Source organism: Festucalex cinctus, chromosome 7 (assembly GCF_051991245.1).
Source record: "Festucalex cinctus isolate MCC-2025b chromosome 7, RoL_Fcin_1.0, whole genome shotgun sequence".
NCBI lineage: Eukaryota > Metazoa > Chordata > Actinopteri > Syngnathiformes > Syngnathidae > Festucalex > Festucalex cinctus.
The window spans coordinates 26,440,045-26,457,570 of NC_135417.1; the positions used below are offsets into that span (position 1 = coordinate 26,440,045).

The 17,526-nt window shown below is 39.0% G+C and overlaps 2 protein-coding genes across 2 annotated transcripts in view; one reads left to right on the forward strand and one right to left on the reverse strand.

Moving 5' to 3' along the window:
* The window catches only part of LOC144023078 (uncharacterized), a 389,823-nt gene that overhangs the window by 189,710 nt on the left and 182,587 nt on the right, over positions 1-17,526 (reverse strand). The gene's annotated exons all lie outside the window — the stretch shown is intronic.
* The window catches only part of LOC144023077 (exostosin-1a-like), a 239,676-nt gene that overhangs the window by 21,181 nt on the left and 200,969 nt on the right, over positions 1-17,526 (forward strand). The gene's annotated exons all lie outside the window — the stretch shown is intronic.

The window sequence follows — 17,526 nt, forward strand, 5'->3', positions numbered from 1 at the left end:
AAAATATATATATGTTTGGATAAGTCTGATGCCAGTCAACATTTTGAGTGGTGGAAACTAAAATAATATTCATAAATGACTTAGTTATCACACTTAGAATGAGTTTACATTTTTTGTACAAAATACCGTATGTGGGGTATTTTTTTTTATGCTTTAAGGGCTAGGTGGCGCTGCATATATAACTGAATGTTGTCATAGAGATAGCTTCAGGCCTTGACGATAAACATACATGTCAAGTTTGGGATTTTTTGGAGCATGTACCGGGGAGTTATTAAGCATATCCTTTTTCAGTGCGAAACACAAATTTTGATGCCCCGCCCTCATCATATAGTATTTCCAAAAGTCAAGATTTTTCTGTCTGTTGTTGGCTCAGGTCTTGGCATGGTCCAGGTTAAGTTTTAAGTCAGTCGGATAAAACATGTAGGAGAAGTGGGCAAAAGTCTGCCCCCTGTGAATGTGCAAAAATCGTCAAAAATGGGACATTCAAAAATTCGTAGCTCACTTCCTGTTCATTTTAGTATATGGGTCCAAGAGACTTTTTTGTAGGTCTTGGGCTCCCTCATACACCTAAAAATATTCGTCGTTCTTGCTTAAACGTACAACCGGGGCTGCTTCGTTAAAACTTCTAGGGGGCGCTATTGAGTCATTTTTGTAAAAATAGCACAATCAACAATAAAATATTGCTCATTTTACCAGGCCAGATGTGTGTGCCAAGTTTCATGAGTTTCTGTGCATGTTTAGACCCTCAAAACTGGCGTTGTTTTCTTGGCGAACAGCGCTTAGCCACACCCACAGCAATTCACGAAAACTCACAAACTTCGTGTTGTGACATCATGAAGGCCGAAACCCTCATCTGAGCAAATATGAGGTAGGTCCAGTTAACGTGTTTGGAGAAAAACGTAGAAGAAAATTCGTAAGAAAAAAAATTGCCACTAGGTGGCGCTATCAGTTAGATGAAATATAAGTCAGTAGATGTCTTTAGGTCTGGACTCTCATCAAATGTGTGAAATTTTGAGAAGATAGGATCATCTCGGTCAAGTTAATGCAGCTTTTATTTTCACGAAAAATCTTCAGAATTTGCGTCACCGTAGCGGCCACGCCCTTTGGCGAAAAGTTACAATATTCGGTGTGGGGCATGATCAACATCTTAAGGCTTTTCTGACCAATTTTCAAATGGATCCCTTCAACAAGCTCAGCACAGTAGCTAAAAACGTAAAGTATGACATTTATTGTAACCACTAGGTGGCGCTATATGTATAACTGAATTTTATCATCTAGATGTTTTCAGGCCGTGACTATTACGTTGCCTGAGAAGTTTGAGATTTTTTGGAGCTTGAACATGGGAGTTATTAAGCATTTGCTCTTTCTAGACAAATGAAATTTTAAAGGCAATATTTGATGCTCCGCCCCCGCCATATAGTATTTCGAAAAGGCAAGATGTTTTGCCCAGCTGTTCTCTCAGGTCTTGAGATGATAAATGCCAAGTTTGAAGTCAATTGGATGAAAAATGTTTGCAAAGGGGGAAAAAGCATGACCACAGTGAATGTGCCAAAATAGGCCAAAATTGGACATTAAAAAATTCATAGCTCACTTCCTGTACATTTTAGCTACATGGTCCCAATAGACTATTTTGTGCGTCTCGGGGTGCTACACGTGCCTGCCAATTTTCGTTGCTCTAGCTCAAACGTGCCGGGCTTGGTTTTTATTTTTCTACTCTAGGCGGCGCTATAGAGTCGCGTTGTTATAACGACTTCATAATATCAAATTTTTCGCCGGACCTGAGGAGTGTGCAAAGTTCGGTGAGTTTTCGTGAATATTTAGGTACCCAAAATCGCGATTGTTTGCGGAGAATAAAGAATAATAATAACTAGAGCTGCGAGCAGCTATAAAGGGCCCTCGCAGCCCGGGCCACGTTGGGGTACTTGCACGTTGGGGTACTGGCACATTGGAAGCAGAATTTCTTTGAAAATGGCATGATAAACATGTGGATTTTTTTTTTTTTTTTTTGCCAGGTGTGATGAGTGTGTCAAGCTCAATGGGTTTTGGTGATTGTTAAGATCTGCAAAAATCAGCGTCTTTTTTCTATTTTTAGGCAATGAGTTGCCCTGATTTTTCGTAAAAGTATATATACACGCATCATCGCTCGTACTCATTGCACAATGTTGCTTTTATTGTCCATAGAGGCGATCAAAAATAAAAAAAAAAAAACTAAATAAAAAATACGTATGTTTGGATCGGTCTGATGCCAGTGAACATATTGAGTGGTGGAAAGTAAAAGAATATTCATCAATGACTTAGTTATCACACTTACAATGAGTTTACAATTTTTGCAAAAATACCGTAAGTGAGGCATTTTTTTTTTTTTATGCCTCAAGGACTAGGTGGCGCTGTATTTATAACTGAATTTTGTCATAGAGATACCTTTAGGCCTTGACTATAAATATACATTTCAAGTATGGGATTTTTTGGAGCATGTACCTGGGAGTTATTAAGCATAGCCTTCATTCACGATACTGCTTTTAATGTCCATAGAGGCTATCAAAAATACATAAAACTAAATAACAAAAATATGTATGTTTGGTTAGGTCTGATGCCAGTGAATATTTTGAGTGGTGGAAAGTAAAAGAATATTCCTAAATGACTTAGTTATCACACTGAGAATGAGTTTACATTTTTTGTACAAAATACCGTAAGTGGGGTATTTTTTTTTCATGCCTCAAGGACTAGGTGGCGCTGCATATATAACTGAATGTTGTCATAGAGATACCTTCAGGCCTTGACGATAAACATACATGTCAAGTTTGGGATTTTTTGGAGCATGTATCGGGGAGTTATTAAGCATATCCTTTTTCAGTGCGAAACACAAATTTTGATGCCCCGCCCTCATCATATAGTATTAACAAAAGTCAAGATTTTTCCGTCTGTTGTTGGCTCAGGTCTTGGCATGGTCCAGGTCAAGTCATAAGTCAGTCGGATAAAACGTGTAGGAGAAGTGGGCAAAAGTATGCCCCCTGAAAATGTGCAAAAATCGTCAAAAATGGGACATTCAAAAATTCGTAGCTCACTTCCTGTTCATTTTAGCATATGGGTCCAAGAGACTTTTTTGTAGGTCTTTGGCTCCCTCATACACGTAAAAATTTTCGTAGATCTTGCTTAAACGTACAATCGGGGCTGCTTCGTTAAAAATTTCTAGGGGGCGCTATTGAGTCATTTTTGTAAAAATAGCACAATCAACAATAAAATAGTGTTCATTTTACCAGGCCAGATGTGTGTGCCAAGTTTCATGAGTTTCTGCGCATGTTTAGACCCTCAAAACTGGCGTTGTTTTCTTGGCGAACAGTGCTTAGCCACGCCCACAGCGATTCGCGAAAACTCACAAACTTCATGTTGTGACATCATGAAGGCCGAAACCCTCATCTGAGCAAATATGAGGTTGGTCCAGTTAACGTGTTTGGAGAAAAAATGTACAAGAAAATTCGTAAGAAAAAAAATTGCCACTAGGTGGCGCTATCAGTAAGATGAAATATAAGTTCGTAGATGTCTTTAGGGCTGGACTCTCATCAAATGTGTGAAATTTTGAGAAGATAGGATCATCTCGGTCAAGTTCATGCAGCTTTTATTGTCACGAAAAATCTTCAGACTTTGCGGCACCGTAGTGGCCACGCCCTTTGGCGAAAAGTTACAATATTCGGTGTGGGGCATGATCAACATCTTAAGGCTTTTCTGACCAACTTTCAACTGGATCCCTTCAACGAGCTCAGCGCAGTAGCTAAAAACGTAAAGTATGACATTTATTATCACCACTAGGTGGCGCTATATGTATAACTGAATTTTATCATATAGATGTTTTCAGGCCGTGACTACTACGTTGCCTGAGAAGTTTGAGATTTTTTGGAGCTTGAACATGGGAGTTATTAAGCATTTGCTCTTTCTGGACAAATGAAATTTTAAAGACAATATTTGATGCCCCGCCCCCATCATATAGTATTTCGAAAAGGCAAGACTTTTTGCCCAGTTGTTCTCTCAGGTCTTGAGATGATAAATGCCAAGTTTGATGTGAATTGGATGAAAAATGTTTGCAGAGGGGGAAAAAGCATGACCACAGTGAATGTGCCAAAATAGGCCAAAATTGGACATAAAAAAATTCATAGCTCATTTCCTGTACATTTTAGCTACATGGTCCCAATAGACTTTTTTGTGCGTCTCGGGGTGCTACACGTGCCTGCCAATTTTCGTTGCTCTAGCTCAAACGTGCCAGGCTTGGTTTATATTTTTCTACGCTAGGGGGCGCTATAGAGTCGCGTTGTTATGACGACTTCATAATATCAAATTTTTCGCCGGGCCTGAGGAGTGTGCAAAGTTTGGTGAGTTTTCGTGAATGTTTAGGTACTCAAAAATGCGATCGTTAACGGAGAAGAAGAAGAAGAAGAATAACTAGAGCTGCGAGCAGCTATAAAGGGCCCTCGCAGCCCGGGCCACGTTGGAGTCCTTGCACGTTGGGGTACTTGCACGTTAGGGTACTGGCACGTTGGGGTACTGGCACGTTGGGGTACTGGCATATTGGAAGCAAAATTTCTTTGAAAATGGCATAATAAACGTTTACATGTAGAATATTTTTTTTGCCAGTGTGTGTCAAGCTCAACGGGTTTTGGTGATTGTTAAGACCTGCAAAAATCAGCGTCCTTTTTTATTTTTAGGCAATGAGTTGCCCTGATTGGTATTTTTTGTAAAAGTGTATATATACATCATCGCTCGTTGTACTCATTGCACAATGTTACTTTTATTGTCCAAAGGGGCAATCAAAAATGAATAAAACAAAATGGAAACGTACATACGTTTGGATCGGTGTGAAGCCAGTGAACAATTTGAGTGGTGGAAACTAAAAGAATATTCATAAATGACTCAGTTATCACACTTAGAATGAGTGTACATTTTTTGTACAAAATACCGTATGTGGGGTATTTTTTTTTTTTTTTTTATATAAGCCTCAAGGGCTAGGTGGCGCTGTATTTATAACTGAATGTTGTCATCGAGATACCTTCAGGCCTTGATTATAAGCATACATGTCAAGTGTGGGATTTTTTTTGGAGCATGTACCGTGGAGTTATTAAGCATATCCTTCATTCACAATATTGCTTTTAATGTCGACAGAGGCTATCAAAAATAAATAAAAATATATATATGTTTGGATAAGTCTGATGCCAGTGAACATTTTGAGTGGTGGAAACTAAAAGAATATTCATAAATGACTTAGTTATCACACTTAGAATGAGTTTACATTTTTTGTACAAAATACCGTATGTGGGGTATTTTTTTTTTGTGCCTCAAGGGCTAGGTGGCGCTGCATATATAACTGAATGTTGTCATAGAGATAGCTTCAGGCCTTGACGATAAACATACATGTCAAGTTTGGGATTTTTTGGAGCATGTACCGGGGAGTTATTAAGCATATCCTTTTTCAGTGCGAAACACAAATTTTGATGCCCCGCCTTCATCATATAGTATTTCGAAAGGTCAAGATTTTTCCCCCTGTCGTTGGCTCAGGTCTTGACATGGTCCAGGTCAAGTCTTAACTCAGTCAGATGAAACGTGTAGGAGAAGTGGGCAAAAGTCTGCCCCCTGTGAATGTGCAAAAATTGTCAAAAATGGGACATTCAAAAATTCGTAGCTCACTTCCTGTTCATTTTAGCATATGGGTCCAAGAGACTTTTTTGTAGGTCTTGGGCTCCCTCATACACCTAAAAATATTCGTCGTTCTTGCTTAAACGTACAACCGGGGCTGCTTCGTTAAAAACTTCTAGGGGGCGCTATTGAGTCATTTTTGTAAAAATAGCACAATCAACAATAAAATATTGCTCATTTTACCAGGCCAGATGTGTGTGCCAAGTTTCATGAGTTTCTGTGCATGTTTAGACCCTCAAAACTGGCGTTGTCTTCTTGGCGAACAGCGCTTAGCCACACCCACAGCAATTCGCGAAAACTCACAAACTTCGTGTTGTGACATCATGAAGGCCGAAACCCTCATCTGAGCAAATATGAGGTAGGTCCAGTTAACGTGTTTGGAGAAAAACGTAGAAGAAAATTCGTAAGAAAAAAAATTGCCACTAGGTGGCGCTATCAGTTAGATGAAATGTAAGTTAGTAGATGTCTTTAGAGCTGGACTCTCATCAAATGTGTGAAATTTTGAGAAGATAGGATCATCTCGGTCAAGTTAATGCAGCTTTTATTGTCACGAAAAATCTTCAGACTTTGCGTCACCGTAGCGGCCACGCCCTTTGGCGAAAAGTTACAATATTCGGTGTGGGGCATCATCAACATCTTAAGGCTTTTCTGACCAATTTTCAACTGGATCCCTTCAACGAGCTCAGCACAGTAGCTAAAAACGTAAAGTATGACATTTATTGTAACCACTAGGTGGCGCTATATGTATAACTGAATTTTGTCATATAGATGTTTTCAGGCCGTGACTATTACGTTGCCTGAGAAGTTTGAGATTTTTTGGAGCTTGAACATGGGAGTTATTAAGCATTTGCTCTTTCTGGACAAATGAAATTTTAAAGGCAATATTTGATGCCCCGCCCCCGTCATATAGTATTTCAAAAAGGCAAGATGTTTTGCCCAGTTGTTCTCTCAGGTCTTGAGATGATAAATGCCAAGTTTGAAGTCAATTGGATGAAAAATGTTTGCAAAGGGGGAAAAAGCATGACCACAGTGAATGTGCCAAAATAGGCCAAAATTGGACATAAAAAAATTCATAGCTCACTTCCTGTACATTTTAGCTACATGGTCCCAATAGACTTTTTTGTGCGTCTCGGCGTGCTACACGTGCCTGCCAATTTTTGTTGCTCTAGCTCAAACGTGCCGGGCTTGGTTTTTATTTTTCTACGCTAGGGGGCGCTATAGAGTCGCATTGTTATGACGACTTAATAATATCAAATTTTTCGCCGGGCCTGAGGAGTGTGCAAAGTTCGGTGAGTTTTCGTGAATGTTTAGGTACCCAAAATCGTGATCGTTTACGGAGAAAAAGAATAATAATAATAATAATAATAATAATAATAATAATCCGATCGAAATCGTGATCGTTTACGGAGAAAAAGAATAATAATAATAATAATAATAATAATAATAATAATCCGATCGAAAAACAATAGGGACCTCGCAGCGGTAGCTGCTCGGGCCCTAATAATAATAATAATAATAATAATAATAATAATAATAATTTTTACAAAAACAATAGGGACCTCGCAGCGGTCGCTGCTCGGGCCCTAATAATAATAATTTTTACAAAAACAATAGGGACCTCGCAGCGGTCGCTGCTCGGGCCCTAATAACTAGAGCTGCGAGCAGCTATAAAGGGCCCTCGCAGCCCGGGCCACGTTGGGGTCCTTGCACGTTGGGGTACTTGCACGTTGGGGTACTGGCACGTTGGGGTACTGGCATATTGGAAGCAAAATTTCTTTGAAAATGGCATAATAAACGTTTACATGTAGAATATTTTTTTTGCCAGTGTCTGTCAAGCTCAACGGATTTTGGTGATTGTTAAGACCTGCAAAAATCAGCGTCCTTATTTATTTTTAGGCAATGAGTTGCCCTGATTGGTATTTTTTTGTAAAAGTGTATATACACATCATCGCTCGTTGTACTCATTGCACAATGTTTACTTTTATTGTCCAAAGGGGCAATCAAAAATGAATAAAACAAAATGGAAACGTACATACGTTTGGATCGGTGTGAAGCCAGTGAACAATTTGAGTGGTGGAAACTAAAAGAATATTCATAAATGACTTAGTTATCACACTTAGAATGAGTGTACATTTTTTGTACAAAATACCGTATGTGGGGTATTTTTTTTTTTTTTTTATATAAGCCTCAAGGGCTAGGTGGCGCTGTATTTATAACTGAATGTTGTCATAGAGATACCTTCAGGCCTTGATTATAAGCATACATGTCAAGTGTGGGATTTTTTTTGGAGCATGTACCGTGGAGTTATTAAGCATATCCTTCATTCACGATATTGCTTTTAATGTCCATAGAGGCTATCAAAAATAAATAAAAATATATATATGTTTGGATAAGTCTGATGCCAGTGAACATTTTGAGTGGTGGAAACTAAAAGAATATTCATAAATGACTTCGTTATCACACTTAGAATGAGTTTACATTTTTTGTACAAAATACCGTATGTGGGGTATTTTTTTTTCATGCCTCAAGGGCTAGGTGGCGCTGCATATATAACTGAATGTTGTCATAGAGATAACTTCAGGCCTTGACGATAAACATACATGTCAAGTTTGGGATTTTTTGGAGCATGTACCGGGGAGTTATCAAGCATATCCTTTTTCATTGCGAAACACAAATTTTGATGCCCCGCCCTCATCATATAGTATTTCGAAAAGTCAAAATTTTTCCCCCTGTCGTTGGCTCAGGTCTTGACATGGTCCGGGCCAAGTCTTAACTCAGTCGGATGAAACGTGTAGGAGAGGTGGGCAAAAGTCTGCCCCCTGTGAATGTGCAAAAATCGTCAAAAATGGGACTTTCAAAAATTCGTAGCTCACTTCCTGTTCATTTTAGCATATGGGTCCAAGAGACTTTTTTGTAGGTCTTGGGCTCCCTCATACACCTAAAAATATTCGTCGTTCTTGCTTAAACGTACAACCGGGGCTGCTTCGTTAAAAATTTCGAGGGGGCGCTATTGAGTCATTTTTGTAAAAATAGCACAATCAACAATAAAATATTGCTCATTTTACCAGGCCAGATGTGTGTGCCAAGTTTCAGGAGTTTCTGTGCATGTTTAGACCCTCAAAACTGGCGTTGTTTTCTTGGCGAACAGCGCTTAGCCACGCCCACAGCAAATCGCGAAAACTCACAAACTTCGTGTTGTGACATCATGAAGGCCGAAACCCTCATCTGAGCAAATATGAGGTAGGTCCAGTTAACGTGTTTGGAGAAAAACGTAGAAGAAAATTCATAAGAAAAAAAATTGCCACTAGGTGGCGCTATCAGTTAGATGAAATGTAAGCTAGTAGATGTCTTTAGAGCTGGACTCTCATCAAATGTGTGAAATTTTGAGAAGATAGGATCATCTCGGTCAAGTTAATGCAGCTTTTATTGTCACGAAAAATCTTCAGACTTTGCGTCACCGTAGCGGCCACGCCTTTTGGTGAAAAGTTACAATATTCGGTGTGGGGCATGATCAACATCTTATGGCTTTTCTGACCAATTTTCAACTGGATCCCTTCAACGAGCTCAGCACAGTAGCTAAAAACGTAAAGTATGACATTTATTGTAACCACTAGGTGGCGCTATATGTATAACTGAATTTTGTCATATAGATGTTTTCAGGCCGTGACTATTACGTTGCCTGAGAAGTTTGAGATTTTTTGGAGCTTGTACATGGGAGTTATTCAGCATTTGGTCTTTCTGGACAAATGAAATTTTAAAGGCAATATTTGATGCCCCGCCCCCGTCATATAGTATTTCGAAAAGGCAAGACTTTTTGCCCAGCTGTTCTCTTAGGTCTTGAGATGATAAATGCCAAGTTTGAAGTCAACTGGATGAAAAATGTTTGCAAAGGGGGAAAAAGCATGACCACAGTGAATGTGCCAAAATAGGCCAAAATTGGACATTAAAAAATTCATAGCTCATTTCCTGTACATTTTAGCTACATGGTCCCAATAGACTTTTTTGTGCGTCTCGGGGTGCTACACGTGCCTGCCAATTTTCGTTGCTCTAGCTCAAACGTGCCGGGCTTGGTTTTTATTTTTCTATGCTAGGGGGCGCTATAGAGTCGCGTTGTTATAACGACTTCATAATATCAAATTTTTCGCCGGACCTGAGGAGTGTGCAAAGTTCAGTGAGTTTTCGTGAATATTTAGGTACCCAAAATCGCGATTGTTTGCGGAGAATAAAGAAGAAGAAGAAGAAGAATAATAATAACTAGAGCTGCGAGCAGCTATAAAGGGCCCTCGCAACCCGGGCCACGTTGGGGTATTTGCACGTCGGGGTACTGGCATGTTGGGGTACTGTCAAATAGGAAACCATCTAAATTTTAAACGTTTTTGCCATGCTTTGTGTTTGTAAAGTTTCATGGAAAGGCCAAAAATGATGCACAATTAACAAAATAAAATCTAAATGGATTGGCACATGGCTATATTGAATACTTTTTGAATATATTAGGCATGCCTGCCAATATTCACACATCTAGCTGAATCATATAATCGGAAAGACTTCATAAAAATGTCTAGAGGGCGCTATTGAAGCATTTATTGCAAATTTAATAAGAAATCTCTAAAATATTCATGCTTATGACAAGCCTGATGTGTGTGTAAAGTTTCATGAGTTTTTGCACATGTTTAGACCCCCCCAAAAAAAGCAGCATTTTACTTGGCAAACAATGCATCGCCATGAAACGGCGTGCGACAAAATAAATAACTTTCGATAACTTTGTATCTTAAACATCTTAAGATGAAGCACACCAAGTTTGAAGACAGTCGGATAAATTTTGTAGGAGGAGTTCGTTAAAATATGACCCCTAAAAAAGGCCACAAAAAATGGCTACAAATCCCAACGTAAATCAAAATGGCGGACTTCCTGTTTGGTTTAGCAGATGGTTCCAAGAGACTTTTTTGTACATCGTGGGCTCTTATGTATGCATAGAGGGCGCTATTGAGCACAACGTTGGGTTACTTGCACGTCAGGGTACTGGCACGTTGGGGTACTGTTACATGGAACAAGGACCATTTAAAATGTTAGTTTTTTCCATGCCTTGTCTGTGCAAAGTTTAATGAAAAAGGCCAAAAATGATGTATAATTCCCAAAATAAAATCAAAATAGCGGACTTCCTCTTTGGTTTGGCAAATGGCTACATAATACTTTTTTGTAGGTCTAGCATAATCATACAATCGGAAATTCTTCATAAAAATGTCTAGAGGGCGCTATTTATTGCAAATTGCACAATAAATCTCTAAAAATTCATGTTCATGACAAGTCTGATGTGTTTGCAAAGTTTCATGAGTTTTCATGTGTATAAAAAAAAAAGCAGCACTTGACAAACAATGCATTGCTATGGCAACAGCGTGTGACAAAATAAAAAACTTTCGATTACTTTGCATCTTAAACATCTTAAGATGAAACACACCAAGTTTGAAGACAGTCGGATAAATTTTGTAGGAGGAGTTCGTTAAAGTATGACCCCTAAAAAAGGCCACAAAAAAATGGCTACAAATCCCAACGTAAATCAAAATGGCGGACTTCCTGTTTGGTTTAGCACATGGTTCCAAGAGACTTTTTTCGTACATCGTGGGCTCTTATGTATGCCTCTAAATTATCATAGCGCTAGGTGAAACGTACAACCGGGAATGCTTTGTTAAAGAGGAGTTTTTTTAGCTCAAAATGTGATGCCCAGCCCCTACGGGACTTCCTGTTGGGTTTAGCACATGGCACCAAGAGACTTTTTTTGTACATCGTGGGCTGTTACATTTGTCTCCAAATTTTCGTAGCTCTAGCTGCTTCGTACAACTGGGAATGCTTCATTAAGAAGGAATTTTTTCCTTTGCAAACTGTGCATGCCACGGCAACAGCGTGCGACGAAATAAAAAGCTTTCAATAACTTTTCATCTTCAACATCTTAAGATGAATCACACCAAGTTTGGAGATGATCGGATAAACTCTGTAGGAGGAGTTCGTTAAAATAAGACCCCTATGAAATGGCCCAAAAAATGGCAACACGTTCCAAAGTAAATCAAAATGGCGGACTTCCTGTTCGGTTTAGCATTTGGTTCAAAAAGAGTTTTTTGTACCTTGAGTGCTGTTACATATGTCTTCAAATTTTGGTAACTCTAGGTGAAATGTACAGCCGGGAATGCTTCATTAAGTTAGAATTTTGAAACACAAAATTTGATGCCTCGCCTCTGGCGGACTTCCTGTTAGGTTTAGCATATGGCACCAACAGGCTTTTTTGTAGATCATAGTCTGTTACATATGTGTACCAATTTTCATAGCTCTAGGTTAAACGTGCAACCGGCAATGCTTCGTGAAGTAAGAATTTTTAAACTCTAAATTTGATGCGCCGCCGCCGTCATATAGTATATCAAAAACTTTTCATTTTTCACAGTGATGTTGTCCCAGGTGTTGAGATGGTACATCCCAAGTTTGAAGTCAATCGGGTTAACCGTGTAGGAGAAGCGGGCAAAAGTATGACCCCTGTAAATGTGCAAAAATTGGCAAAAATTGGACATTTAAATACTCATACCTCACTTTCTGTCTATTTTAGGGTACACACTTCAAAGAGGTTTTTGTTCATTGGGATGTGCTACAGGTGCCACACAATTTTCATAGCCGTCGGACAATCGTAGCGGGACAGGGATCCGTTTAACCTATGTAGGGGGCGCTAAGGAGCCATTTTTCTGTTATCATGTATGGCGACTTTAAAATATCAAATTTTTCGCCAGGCCTGATGTGCGTGTAAAGTTTGGTGAGTTTTCGTTCACGTTTAGTGTCTGAAAAATGAGATTGTTTGCGGAGAAGAAAAAGAAGAATAATAAGAAGAATTCCTACAAAAACAATAGGGCCTCGCAGCGGCACCGCCGCCGCCGCTGCTCGGGCCCTAATAATAATTTTTACAAAAACAATAGGGACCTCGCAGCGGTCGCTGCTCGGGCCCTAACTAGAGCTGCGAGCAGCTATAAAGGGCCCTCGCAGCCCGGGCCACGTTGGGGTCCTTGCACGTTGGGGTACTTGCACGTTGGGGTACTTGCACGTTGGGGTACTGGCACGTTGGGGTACTGGCATATTGGAAGCAAAATTTCTTTGAAAATGGCATAATAAACGTTTACATGTAGAATATTTTTTTGCCAGTGTGTGTGTCAAGCTCAACGGGTTTTGGTGATTGTTAAGACCTGCAAAAATCAGCGTCCTTTTTTATTTTTAGGCAATGAGTTGCCCTGATTGGTATTTTTTGTGTATATACACATCATCGCTCGTTGTACTCATTGCACAATGTTACCTTTATTGTCCAAAGGGGCAATCAAAAATGAATAAAACAAAATGGAAACGTACATACTTTTGGATCGGTGTGAAGCCAATGAACAATTTGAGTGGTGGAAGCTAAAAGAATATTCATAAATGACTTAGTTATCACACTTAGAATGAGTGTACATTTTTTGTACAAAATACCGTATGTGGGGTATTTTTTATTTTTTTTTATATAAGCCTCAAGGGCTAGGTGGCGCTGTATTTATAACTGAATGTTGTCATAGAGATAGCTTCAGGCCTTGACGATGACACTTCCTGTACATTTTAGCTACATGGTCCCAATAGACTTTTTTTGTGCGTCTCGGGGTGCTACACGTGCCTGCCAATTTTCGTTGCTCTAGCTCAAACGTGCCAGGCTTGGTTTTTATTTTTCTACGCTAGGGGGCGCTATAGAGTCGCGTTGTTATGACGACTTCATAATATAAAATTTTTCGCCGGGCCTGAGGAGTGTGCAAAGTTTGGTGAGTTTTCGTGAATGTTTAGGTACTCAAAAATGCGATCGTTTACGGAGAAGAAGAAGAAGAAGAAGAATAACTAGAGCTGCGAGCAGCTATAAAGGGCCCTCGCAACCCGGGCCACGTTGGGGTACTTGCACGTCGGGGTACTGGCACGTTGGGGTACTGTCAAATAGGACAAGGACCATCTAAAATGTTTTTGACAAGCCTTGTGTGTGCAAAGTTTAATCAAAACGCAAAATATGGTGTGCAATTCCCAAAATAAATTCAAAATGGTGGACTTCCTTTTAGGTTTAGCATACGGCTACAGAATACCTTTTGTAGGTCTTAAGCTAATAGGTATGCCTCCCAGTTTTCATAAATCTTGGTCAAGTCATCTTTAGTTGTGTATCGCTTGAATCATACAATTGGAAATGCTCCATAAAAATGCATAGAGGGCGCTATTGAGCACAACGTTGGGTTACTTGCACGTCAGGGTACTGGCACGTTGGGGTACTGTTACATGGAACAAGGACCATTTAAAATGTTAGTTTTTTCCATGCCTTGTCTGTGCAAAGTTTAATGAAAAAGGCCAAAAATGATGTAAAATTCCCAAAATAAAATCAAAATAGCGGACTTCCTCTTTGGTTTGGCAAATGGCTACATAATACTTTTTTGTAGGTCTAGCATAATCATACAATCGGAAATGCTTCATAAAAATGTCTAGAGGGCGCTATTTATTGCAAATTGCACAATAAATCTCTGAAAAATTCATGTTCATGACAAGTCTGATGTGTTTGCAAAGTTTCATGAGTTTTCATGTGTATAAAAAAAAAAAAAAAGCAGCACTTGACAACTGTTACATGGAACAAGGACCATTTAAAATGTTAGTTTTTTCCATGCCTTGTCTGTGCAAAGTTTAATGAAAAAGGCCAAAAATGATGTATAATTCCCAAAATAAAATCAAAATAGCGGACTTCCTCTTTGGTTTGGCAAATGGCTACATAATACTTTTTTGTAGGTCTAGCATAATCATACAATCGGAAATGCTTCATAAAAATGTCTAGAGGGCGCTATTTATTGCAAATTGCACAATAAATCTCTGAAAATTCATGTTCATGACAAGTCTGATGTGTTTGCAAAGTTTCATGAGTTTTCATGTGTATAAAAAAAAAAAAAGCAGCACTTGACAAACAATGCATTGCTATGGCAACAGCGTGTTACAAAATAAAAAACTTTCGATTACTTTGCATCTTAAACATCTTAAGATGAAACACACCAAGTTTGAAGACAGTCGGATAAATTTTGTAGGAGGGGTTCGTTAAAATATGACCCCTGAAAAAGGCCACAAAAAATGGCAACAAATCCCATCATAAATCAAAATGGCAGACTTCCTGTTTGGTTTAGCACATGGTTCCAAGAGACTTTTTTGTACATCATGGGCTCTTATGTATGCCTGCAAATTATCATAGCGCTAGGTGAAACGTACAACCGGGAATGCTTCGTTAAAGAGAAGTTTTTTAGCTCAAAATGTGATGCCCGGCCCCTGGGGGACTTCCTGTTAGGTTAAGCACATGGCACCAAGAGACTTTTTTGTACATCCTGGACTGTTACATATGTCTACAATTTTTCGTCGCTCTAGCTGCTTCGTACAACTGGGAATGCTTCATTAATAAGATTTTTTTTCCTTTGCAAAAAGTGTATGCCACGACAACAGCGTGTGACGAAATAAATACCTTTCAATAACTTTTCATTTTCAACATCTTAAGATGAATCACACCAAGTTTGAAGATGATCGGATAAACTCTGTAGGAGGAGTTTGTTAAAATATGACCCCTATGAAATGGCCAAAAAAAATGGCAACACATTCCAAAGTAAATCAAAATGGCGGACGTCCTGTTAGGTTTAGCATATGGTTCAAAAAGAGTTTTTTGTACCTCGAGGGCTGTTATATACCTCTACAAATTTTGGTAACTCTATGTGAAACCTACAGCCGGGTATGCTTTGTTAAAGAGGAGTTTTTTAGCTCAAAATGTGATGCACGGCCCCTGGGGGACTTCCTGTTGGGTTTAGCACAGGGCACCAAGAGACTTTTTTGTACATCTTGGGCTGTTACATATGTCTACAAATTTTCGTAGCTCTAGCTGCTTCGTACAAATGGGAATGCTTCTTTAAGGATATTTTTTTTCCTTTAAAAACAGTGCATGCCATGACAACAGTGTGCGACGAAATACAAAGCTTTCAATAACTTTTCATCTTCAACATCTTAAGATGAATCACACCAAGTTTGAAGATGATCGGAAAAACACTGTAGGAGGAGTTCGTTAAAATAAGACCCCAATGAAATGGCCAAAAAAATGGCAACACGTTCCAAAATAAATCAAAATGGTGGACTTCCTGTTAGGTTTAGCATATGGTTCAAAAAGAGTTTTTTGTAGGTCATAGCCTGTTACATATGTGTACCAATTTTCGTAGCTCTAGATTAAACGTACAACCGGCAATGCTTCGTGAAGTAAGAATTTTTAAACTCTAAATTTGATGCGCCGCCGCCGTCATATAGTATATCAAAAACTTTTCATTTTTCACAATGATGTTGTCCCAGGTGTTGAGATGGTGCATCCCAAGTTTGAAGTCAATTGGGTTAACCGTGTAGGAGAAGCGGGCAAAAGTATGACCCCTGTAAATGTGCAAAAATTGGACATTTAAATACTCATACCTCACTTTCTGTCTATTTTAGGGTACACACTTCAAAGAGGTTTTTGTTCATTGGGATGTGCTACAGGTGCCACACAATTTTCATAGCCATCGGACAATCGTAGCGGGACAGGGATCCGTTTAACCTATGTAGGGGGCGCTAAGGAGCCATTTTTCTGTTATCATGTATGGCGACTTTAAAATATCAAATTTTTCGCCAGGCCTGATGTGCGTGTAAAGTTTGGTGAGTTTTCGTTCACGTTTAGTGTCTCAAAAATGCGATTGTTTGCGGAGAAGAAAAAGAATAATAACTAGAGCTGCGAGCAGCTATAAAGGGCGCTCGCAACCCGGGCCACGTTGGGGTATTTGCATGTCGGGGTACTGGCATATTGGGGTACTGTTTCATAGGAAACCGTCTAAATTGTAAATGTTTTAGACATGCTTTGTGTTTGCAAAGTTTCATGGAAGGCCAAAAATGATGCACAATTTAAAATCAAAATGGATTGGCACATGGCTATAGAATACTTTTTGGAGGTATTAGGCTGATAGGTATGCCTCCCAATATTCACACATCTAGCTGAACCATATAATCGGATATACTTCATAAAACTATCTAGACGACGCTATTGAGCCATTTATTACAAATTGCACAACAAATTATAAAATATTCATGTTCATGAGAGATCTGATCTGTGTGCAGTTTTGTGAGTTTTTCCCCGTGTTTAGACTCTCAAAAAAAAATTCTTTGCAAACAATGCATCCCTAAAGCAAAGGCATGTGACAAAATAAAAAATTTCAATGACTTTTCAGCTTAAATATCTTAAGATTAAACATGCCAAAGAATGAAGACGATGTGATAAGTTTTGCAGAAAATATGACCCCTATAAAAGGCCCCAAAAAGTGGCTACAAATACCAAAGTAAATCAAAATGTCAGACTTCCTGTTTGGTTTAACATATGGTTCCAAGAGACCTTTTTTGTACATCGTGGGCTCTTATGTATGCCTCCAAATTATCAAGAAAAGAAGTTGGGTTTAGCACTTGACACCAAGAGACTTTTTTTAAACATCGTGGGCTGCTACATATGTCTACAAATTTTTGTAGAATACTTTTTGGAGGTATTAGGCTGATAGGTATGCCTCCCAATATTCACACATCTAGCTGAATCATATAAAAAACATTTTTCTTTGCAAACAATGCATCGCTACAGCAAAGGCGTGCAACAAAATAAAAAATTTCAATAACTTTTCATCTTAAATTACTTAAGATGAAACGCGCCAAAGAATATATGACGCCTATAAAAGGCCCCAAAAATGGCAACAAATACCAAAGTTAATCAAAATGGCAGACTTCCTGTTTGGTTTAGCA